This window comes from Clytia hemisphaerica, unplaced genomic scaffold (assembly GCF_902728285.1).
Source record: "Clytia hemisphaerica strain Z4C2 unplaced genomic scaffold, Clytia hemisphaerica genome assembly, whole genome shotgun sequence".
Taxonomy (NCBI): Eukaryota; Metazoa; Cnidaria; class Hydrozoa; order Leptothecata; family Clytiidae; genus Clytia; species Clytia hemisphaerica.
In genome coordinates, this window is record NW_027104500.1 from 250367 (window position 1) to 261188 (window position 10822).

The 10822-nt window shown below is 35.4% G+C and overlaps 1 protein-coding gene across 1 annotated transcript in view; it reads left to right on the forward strand.

Annotated features, from left to right (window-relative positions):
• Positions 1-5896, forward strand: part of LOC136821768 (endosome-associated-trafficking regulator 1-like) — a 30333-nt gene extending 24437 nt beyond the window's left edge. Inside the window, exon 9 of the mRNA XM_067077983.1 lies at positions 5737-5896. The gene's annotated coding sequence lies outside the window, so the exon portion shown is untranslated. The remainder of the gene's footprint in view (positions 1-5736) is intronic.
• The last annotated feature ends 4926 nt before the right edge of the window (positions 5897-10822 follow it).

The window sequence follows — 10822 nt, forward strand, 5'->3', positions numbered from 1 at the left end:
AAAATTCTAAGTATATGTAAATTCCCGGGGGGGGGGTTACTTAGGCTAAATGGGTGCCGGGTATGTGCGAGCCATAAGGGTACCTTTTCTCATTCCTCAAAAGTCTCTCAAAGGGGTACAAATTCAAAAGTTAGTCTCTGAAAGGGTCCCAAAATCACAAAAATCAAAAATTTCTCTCTCAAAGGGTCACGATTTCCAAGAATTTTGACCAAAATTTGGTGAAAATCAAACCAGAATTTGGAAAAAATGGACCAAAATTTAGGAAAAAGTCTCTCAAAGGGTCCCAAAATCACCAAAATTTTGTCTCTCAAAGGGTCAATTTTCGATTTTCGGCTCGGACATACCCGTCACCTCGCAAACCTAGTACCCCCGGGTGTAAATTAAAATTACCAGGACTTGATGTAATAATTCGTTCGTATCATTTTTGTTCGTGTCATTTACGTTTTCAGTGTGAATAGTTGTCTGTACACAAACCCAATATCTACGGTTAATTTCAAAATTCATTACCGTAGAGGGTCTGTTGTCATTGTCTTTTCTGGTTTGAGATTTTTCAAACCAACCGCTACGATGGAGTGCTGTTGGAGTTTGGCGAGAAATCGGAGGCGATAAGACAAAATGGCCGTCAGAGTTGTCAGAAAAGTATAGAAGTTTGTCGAAGAAAAGTGTTTTCATAACAAAACTGACTTCTTTATTTTTTAATAAATGGAATAAAAGAGAGCTGTAAATGAAGACATTCTATTGCAAAATAACTCTTTTTGCACAAATCGAATGTTTTTTGTTTACATTTTGGATCTTTGAATTAACGAACATGAGAGAGAAGTTGTTTGATTGGAATCTTGTTTTTATTTTAAAGTGGTTTTAACTTCAGTTCTTTGCAATAGAATATACTCAGAGTATCTCTGCATGTTTTTATGTTCAAATTCAATTCAGTATTACTTTTACGGCATTTGATCTATGTAGAGTGGCTATAGTTTGTTTTGTTGGCATAACTTTTGTAATCAAAATGTTTATATTTTTATTTGGCGGACTACATGGAAAAATAGGGTAATTGGAAAATAATTTTCTGTTAGACAATTTTGAATACTGTATGTCTTCGTTACTTTTCAGCTTTTAGTTTGGCTCAAAAAACATTAAAAAAGCAGTCAAAACATGCTTAGAAAGTGACCCTCAATCATGGACCCCATCCCTTTGTTTACAATTGTCGTACTTTGGCGGCCATTTTATTTTAAAATCATACTTCATCGCAGAGGTCTCCGTACGGAAAAATTTTTATCAAACAGACAATGCGCACAGAGTGAACTACGCTACGATAATCGTGAGATACACTCTGGTACAGAGTATGTGAATAGCAACTGGAAAAAAAAGAAGAAAAAAATGACGTCATTCGAAATTCGATCTCAAATAAAATACATACATTATAAAGGCATACTGGAGAAGTGGGACGTGGGACGGTGGGACGCTCAGGTGGGACGCTCGAGTGGGACGCTCAGGTGGGACGCTCAAGTGGGACGGTAGTGGGACGCTAAGGTGGGACGCTAAAGTGGGACGGTAGTGGGACGCTAAGGTGGGACGGTAGTGGGACGCTAAAGTGGGACGCTAAGGTGGGACGGTAGTGGGACGCTAAGGTGGGACGGTAGTGGGACGCTCTTTTATATGTATTTTGTCTTTTTCTTTTTATAATACAGTGAAGAGGGACAGGTCAAGTACTTATAAACAATACACAGACCGATCGAAATGTTTTTGACTTTTTTCATAGTGAATGGATTATAAAATAATAACATAATCAATTTGATCGAAGCTACAAAGACACAAAAAGCTAGTCAGTCAGATAAATCAATTTCTGGCTCCTCCTCTTGGCTCTTTTTGTGTAATTCAATTGTGTAATTTACAGAGCAATTTCAACAATTCTAACGCTCTTTTTAGCCTAGAGGCTAAATGTCTAAATCTGCGAGAACTGATTTTAAAGAGTATCATATAAAAAATGAACATTCCAATCACAGGGATTTCCCCAGAGACAAGATGTTTACTTTTCGAATTCAAAATTCGAATGAAAGGAAAACATTCGAATCGACAACAAAGGGTTACACCATCATCATGAATAATAAAAGTATCCACATTGTTCACGTGAAAGGGAAAACCCGTGAGGTGAAACATACACGTGGCGCCCAAAAACTATAGACAGTATTCTAATAAAAGAGCGTCCCACTTGAACGTCCCACTACCGTCCCACTCATGCTGAGGGGAAAGCCCTTTATTACAATTAGAATGTTTTCTTTTCATTCGAATTCAAAATCGTGTTTCTGGGGAAACCCCTCTGATTCGAATGATTACTTTGTTATTCTCAATAAATATAAACTCTTCGAAATATAGTCAGGCTGCTGCTGGACCACTTTTGTAAAAACCTTAGTGTGAAGAATCTAAAACCTATTGAAACCTGTTATATATGATTAAAGGGGGTAAAAAAGTTTTACTGGCCATTAGGTTTTCCCAGATTTAGCCTAGACAAAGTTGCAAAGGATTGAAAGTGTTGGAAAATAATAAAATTGTTCTATAAATTAGACAATATGAGCCTGAAGATAAGGAGCCAGCCACATTGATGACACATTTTCCGGTGTTTATTTCTGACTCGCACGCATATTGCTTGGTAGCTTTTCGATCAAACATCCAATTTGAATATTATTATTATTCGTTTATCATCCACTATATGATAAAAAAAATCAATATATACATATTTTGGCCGAAATCCTGTGTAGGTTGAAAACTGAAGAACAGATCATGTATATGTGTTTTGTGAAAGTATTCATTTACTCATATTGAGTTCTTTTTTACTCGTACATAATTATCAGAGAAGCAAAAATACAAAAGCCTTACGAGAGAGCGTCCCACTACCGTCCCACCTTAGCGTCCCACTACAGTCCCACCTGAGCGTCCCACTACCGTCCCACCTTAGCGTCCCACTACCGTCCCACCTTAGCGTCCCACTACCGTCCCACCTTAGCGTCCCACTACCGTCCCACCTCAGCGTCCCACTTTAGCGTCCCACCTTAGCGTCCCACCTGAGCGTCCCACCGTCCCACGTCCCACTTCTCCAGTATGCCCATTATAAAGGGACAAAACAGTACTTGCGAAATTTTAAACAAACTGTATGCGGATACAAAATCAAAACAAATGTCACATGTCAAAATAAAAAATCAAACCAAATATGGCTACTTTTGATTGTTTTACAAGTTTGTTGCACTTTTTATAACTAGCTACCTGTAGGTCATGTAGCCCTTGATTTTTGACACTCATAAAGCGGTCTTATAACTAAGCGAAAATATATACCGGTTTTGGTGGTAACTACAGTTTCCTCTATCCTCTGTTTAACGATTGCCTCTTCGTCTAAAAAAAGGTTTGGTTTAATTAGTTTAATTAAAAGCATAAATTTTTTATAAAAACCGGGAAGATTATCCTAAAATATTTTTACAGCATTCTGAGGCTAGGATCCTAATAGACGATATCGCGTTTAGATAAATGCAATGCATTCTGGTTTCTCGGGACCCTCAAGGGAATTATAATCTATTCCAGATCAGTATATAATCGACATTATAGTTCCTTTGAGAGTCCCCGAGAAACCAGAATGCATTTCATTTATCTAAATGCGATATCGTCTATTCAGACTAGATCTTTTTTAAAAAAGCGTATAAAGTAAAATTAAAGCGGGTCGCATAATAAATCAAAAGCTTAAAAATCATTCCGTGGCCAGACTCTATGAACATTCTTTATTATGGGGGTTCGGAGGATATATACACTGATCAACAATATTTTTTACCTAATGTTGGAAGGACGATTTCTTCATTCGGAAGATTCTGAACCCTTTGACTCGTTTCGCCTGAAGTGTGAGGAATATTTTTGTATATTAATTAATTGAATTAAGTTTTCCTCATCTAGACCTGATGTATTAGATTAACCCTTTAACTGCCGTTCGTATTTTTTAAGGTTCGACCTATTTGCCACGGGAAAAAAAAAGGTTCGACCTATTTGCCAATGTCGGCATATGCCGACATGGGCAAAAAGTAGCGATTTTGACTTCATTTTCTGAATAATATATGAAGTATTAGCCCAACCTCGTCCCCGTGTATCCCAGGTTTATTTACGTTACTGATTGACGCCAGAGAATAAGAATCAAAAAGCTGATAATACGCAGGGATCGAGGTTGGTATTAGCCAAGTTATTCATTTTATTATTTCATCACATGATCGCAAAGACAATTAATTCACAGTATTTTAGCTTTATAACATACCGTTTTTGGGATCGTCTGGTGTCTTCATGGACTGAGACTTTTTCCCTTTAGTTTTCCCTTTTGCGTTCTGGATGAATTCTAAAACACAATTGGATATAATTGACTTTAATAACCAGACAGATTATAGTAGGGGGAAATTTGTTCGTTTTTTTGAGGTTGCTCGATTTTTTTAGTTAATCCCCTTAAGGTATTTTTAATTCCCCTACCCCTTAGCTTTCCAAAAATGTATAACAAGTGCTTTTACTAAAAAAATCGAGCGATTTTACAATTTCCCCCTAGTGCATACTTTCCTACGGGGTTGATGGAAAATACGAAGTGTGTTTTTAATAAGTTTGTATTTCAAATTTCAAATGCTCAAATATTTCATCCTCTCATATTTAAGTATGTTCTTTCTACTTATGATATTATATCACCCTGAATTTTTAAAGACATTTACTTTCGCGAAAAGAGCCAAAATTCGTGAAAATCATGAAAATTTGAATTACGGGAAAGGTGTATTATTGTAAAATTCATTTCATTATATCTTTTTAATTTTCGCTACAATTATTGATACGGTGTAAATAAAGCCTAAACAGTTTTCGAATCTTTCACAAATTCGAACATCTTGAAATTTGAACATTTTGAAATTCGAACATTTTGAAATTCGAACATTTTGAAATTCGAACATTTTGAAATTCGAACATATTGAATTTGAATGTTTCAATAAAAACACAAATATTCATCGGCGAAAGTTAAAAAATAAAATTAAAAGCTCTCAATGAAACCCTTATTTTAATTCTGAACTGATGAAACCCATAAAATATTTCTACTTAACACTAGGCAAGAAAACGGAGAAGAAATCTTCTTTGTCTTAACTTTGCGAATCAAGTATTATGCTTCAGCCTTCGACACAGTGGCATTTATTTGTTTTATACAAAGCCTGATGTCTGGATTTTAAGAAACTGCATTCACAATATATAAATCTTAACAGAGCTCTCAAAAACAAGACCTGATACTCTAGTCACAATATATTACAAAATACCTGTTATCTCCTGTACGGTGCCAAATGCCACCACTTCCACCTCCACCTCCTTCCTCTTCCAAGTCACCTTTATCATATCGCAGACGACAGCCCCTTGATAATAGGATGCCCAATCTGACTTGTAGTTGTTTTCGCCTTGAAACTTATAACAAAGCACTTGATTACTCATGATTTTTGATTTTTAAAAAATTCGATTAAAAAATTACAAAGTTGTAGTAGTAACCAACGAAACACTCAATAAGCGATTCAGAGTGAGCAGTTTCCCGCCAAAATTCTTTCTTTTATACATACCGACCTATACAGTTATGTGCCTGATATGACATTTTTCGAAGGGGGGTAGTTGTTATAAGTAATAAGTACGCAGTCATATCCTACTATTTAACAGGAGCAACCAGCGGCGGAATTTTTCAAAATACTTGTTCTTTTTTTCCAGGAGAGGGAATTTCGGAGTAAAATCCAGGAGCCAGCTATTTCCCAAGCACTTCAAAAAATCTAGGAAGGAGTATAAAACATCTGTTCCGAAAACCCACGAGCAATAAATTTGGAAAAATTGTAATTTTTTCCAGCAAACCTTAGATTGGTGAAAAACTAGACAAATTAACACTAGATGAATTTAATCGAAAATAATCGATAATCAATAATCAATAATCGAATTATTTCGCTTAACTTATCGAATTTTATGTAGAAAATAAGCGAATATTTCGATTAAATTCGATTAAATAATCGGTTTTATTTTTGAGAAGATCCCTAATAGAAAAACTGGCCAAATTCGATATTTTTTATAAGCACATTATCAATTACTTAGGTATTGGCTTTTCTCGAGATTGGCTCTTTCATTCTTTATGATTTTTCACAAAGATGAATAACTATAAACACTCGAATGTGACGGAGCCCGATTTTCGAAATAAAATGTTTTTGGGCAAATTTGGGCCAAAAAACGGCTAAAAAAAGGTTTTTTGGACTCAGTGAAATATTGGATCGTTGTTTTTTTTCTGATTTTTCGCATGAGAGTAGGTAAAAGATGGGTCAAGCAGATTTTTGTAAAACAACATTTCAGCTCAAAAAACGCATCTTTATCTATAAGAATCACTATTAATAAGCATACATCAATGTTCTTAGTCAAATTACTCAATTTTTTTTATGAGATAGATGTCTTTTTATGCTCACGAAGGCTTGAATATGAAAGAATATTTCAAGAGCATGAAATTTTGGTTTCTAAACGTTTTTTTATAAGAAACAAACGACTAATATTAATAGATCGTCACTATTTGTTTTGCTCACTTAGATATCAATTATATATGTATTAAATGCATAACCAGGTAGGTCCATGAAATTACTTGTTTCATTTTGTGTTTGCCTCGTGTTTTTCATCTAGTACGTACCTTGCATCGTTTTCTACCACTTCAACTTCAAAGGCATCATCTTTGTAAAATATTTCAATTATTTTAACTTTTTTTTAAAAACGGAAATACGCCTAGAGATACGCTCATATTTACATTCGCTTTTTTAACTCCAGGGGGTTAAAAATCAAGAAGTCGTCAAAAAACGGTTTTAAACGAAAAAATGTACGTTTCTTTTCGTTTTAATTCGTTTTTTGTATACGAAAAAAGCCTAACCATAAAACTATTTTTTAGTTGGAATGATATTTTCTCTTTTGAAAAGACCTAGGGGTTTGTAGGCCCAGGTTACGGACCCAGTTCTCTAAGGCCTGGTCTGTGGTATCATTTGTTGGGCCATCCTTCACCGCCAGGAGAAACTCTTTGTACGTTCGTTCTACAATGAAAATAGAGTAAAATCTTATTGAGAAAATAAAAGCAAAAATTCGGAACAATTTTGGATTTGGAGTCTAAATCCAACTTCATTGGAGATGGCAGTGGGCCAATCCTTATGTTCCGTAGCATCTTTCGTGGGACTCAACTGCATGTGATTGGTTCGAAAGTATTTTTTAGGATTTTGAAGCTTTTTTGAGAGGAATTAGGCCTGGCAAAATTTTTATGGTAGAAAAACTGCTGACGTTACAGGCGAAACTCCTATAACCCCCAATATAATTTTAAAACAATTTAAAAAGTCAAATCCAACAAAAATGATTGCTATCATTGGACGATGGAACATGAAATTCTAAGAAAAAAGTATATACTAAAAAAGATTGAAGAAGTTACGTTTTAGACGAAATTTGACGTCAATCGTACTCTAACTGACAAAATTTTTAACTTTGAAAGCCTGTTTTTCTTTATATGTTTGAGTACAAAAATTGTTACAATATACTATGTATATTTCGACATAAATATGATACACTTTGCAAGTGTTATACCACGATACGGGGTTGTGTGGAAAATAATAATACCGCAAATAACATGAATTTCATTACCTGTTGCTTCTTTTGTGCTTTCAAACCAATCAATTAAAAAGTAGCTTGATATTCTTTTCCTTTGAAATCGGCTGCGATGGTATCACTTAAGGGCGGGTTTAAAGGCTTTCGTTGATGAAACTGCCTTGATCTATTTGGCTGAGGCTGACGTCTTCTAGAACCCCACTTTGGTCACCAAACAAAGTGGGTATCTCTTCATCTACCGGTTGCTGGGAAAAGTTCAAATCAAAATCAATGTTGCTATTGGTGTTTTCGGATGGGGGGGGGGGGTTATGATATTTTGAGGGACCTCTATCAGTACCTCTACGTTTTCCGTTGGCTCCTCTTTTCGTTCACACGCTAATGGTGATGGTGATGCCTTCAGCTTTTCCATCATTATAGATTTTTTTTAATTCCGTCAGCTCCTAGTGAATATTCGTCAACTTGGTTTCGGCGGAACTCGTCAACAATTCTAGTGCCCGCTTCATTGTATCCACATCTTTCTGCAGATTTTCCTGATAAAATAGAACGAACAAGTTGATTTTTGTCCGAACTCCTATTCCCATTTAGTTTAATGTTAAAAAATTTCATTTCGGAGCTTTGGTTGAATTTAATTTTGAATCAGGAAGATTTATTTCAAGGCAGTGGTGTTTCTCTGTAGAATGCGGTGTCTTTAGTTTTTATGACCTTTTTCATAGAGTATCCAATTAAATTATCTTTTCATTGAGTCTCATATTGATGTTCGAAAAACATATTTTACAAAAAATTTCCGATAACCTATTTCTAACCTACTCTGTTCGATAAACAATGCTACTGCGGGTACAGTTTCTGGATGGTGTTCTACATAGCTCGGTCGACCACATTTTTGTTTTTCTAAAACATAATGAAATTAAAGTAGAATATACAGAATGTACAATGCCTACAGTTTTTGAGGTTAAAAGTGATGTTTTTAGTTTTGGAAGGCTTACATATATGAAATATTTGGTTCTACCCTTTCTTTACACTATGTACTAAAAGAAAAAAAAGAAAAAATAATGTGGAACTCGAGATCTTACTGATGAAGATGAAGATGCAATGTTCTTTTGGTGGCATTGCTGCACACCAAGAATGATCAGTCTGAACATTTCTTTGTTTTGTTCACACCTTTGTTTTTAAACACGAGATGTGCAAGGTCTCCACCACTGCAAAACTCCATCACAAAATATACGTGTTCTTTTCCTTGGAAAAACTTCAGGAGTTGAGCCTGTTCTAAGATATTTTGTACTCCTATAAATATTCTGCGACAGCTTCCTTCTTTGTTAAAAACAAAATGTGGCAAATCTGCACTGCTACAAAATTCTAGGACGAAGTAGAGGTGTGTTCTGCCCTGGTAGAATCTTAACAGATGGCAGCGTTTTAAACTCCAGTAAAGTCAAGGTAAGCATGTAATGCAGTTGGGTTCTGTCTTGACGTTTTCCATGCCGAGACTTTTGGCCGCAATTTATATACAGTTATATTATCAAAAACAGTTATATAAAGAGATAATAGATAAATAATTAAATATAATAATAATATAAATCTCTTGATGTTTGTTCTACGAGTGTGCTAACATCGACGCCATGGTTGATTAGTTTTTGTTTAAGCAACAAAATTCTTGTCTTAGCGTTAAGCTTGATCCCCAACCCCTTGCATTTTTCTTTGATATACATTTATTTATAAGCTTGCAAGTATTCATTAAAAAAAGTCAATAATTTTCAAAATAAAGTACTTACTTGTTGCATTGATAGCCAATGGTTGAGCTAATAAGAAAAAAGTCGTGGTTAGACATTTGCAATCCTAATTTCAAGAATTGAAAATTATGATTTAATGTGCTGTCCACATCGCTAATCGTCGAGGAGCTGATGAGAGAGAAAATTATTTTTTTTTATTTGAAAGAAAATTCAATACTAGAATCAAGAATGTAAAAAAGAAATCCACTTTTTTCAAATTACCTGTTGCATTTTTAGCCAATGGTCGAGCTGGTTGTTGTGTTGACTGCATCCCTAATGACCGAGGAGCTGATGAGAAAAAATTAATTTTTTATTGGAAAGACAATACGTAATGAAAACCAAAAACTACACCTAAAAACTTATCTTAAGAAAACTCTGAGGAGTCTTGATATAAGTGATGTCTATTTGTTTTTCAAGTGTTCTTGTGAGAGATTAAATAGATCTTTTATTTTACAGTTACTGTAACTTCCTGTTGGATGGTAAGCCAACTTGCTGAAGTGATAGTCTGGGTAGTTGATGAGCTATCAAAAGAAAATTAAAACAACTCTTATTTTGAGGAAATATGATATGGTTATAACTTTTTAACCCTTTGAGTGCCAGGGTCCTTTTTTCTAAGTTTTTTTTAAAAAATCGCTAGTTCAAACTTTAAGGGCTTATATCTCCTGATCTAGAAGGAATTAGAAGCTCGTATATAGCTCGTTGGATAGCTTAGAGTCTCTTCTTTCTTTTGGGCGCCTTCGGCGCCGCCCGATTTAGGAAGGGCGTGGTGGGCGGCGGCCAAGGGGGGGGGTAGGTTAGGGAATTAAAGCAACTGAACTGATGAAAAGGTGCCCAGTGGTAAAATTTCAAATCAATTCACTAGAAGACAGAATAAAGTAAAACAGGGCCAAATTTGGAGGTTCTTGGATCACTCGTTGACCAAAAATAGTCAAAAAACGGTCAGAATCTCAAAAAAGTGAATTTTTGTCCATTTTTTGCATTTTTTTGACTTTTTTGCTTAAAATTTCGCTGGAAAGACTCACTTTTGAATTTTTTTTTGCTTGACCATAAAGGACAATCTAATTCCTACGAGTTCGACCAAAAATAACGATTTCTAACTCAAACTGGGCATTACAGGAGGGCTTCGCCCTCCTATATAGCCCATGTCGTATATATACGACATCGGCACTTAAAGGGTTAAAGTGCTTCAAATAAAAACTGAAGTCCACAAGGCGATGGAAAAATTCAGCACAGATCTTCACAGGCCACAAGGAAAACATAGTGTCCATAGTCTTGAATAGATTCACGCCATCGCTGAAAAAGTTAAGGGCACAACCGTTATCACCAACAAATTCTCCAGTGTCACTGATCCAATCCCATCTTCGAGCATCCCAAACTTTCCTCAAATAACCGTCCTCTGGACACTCGATACGAATAAAATTCTC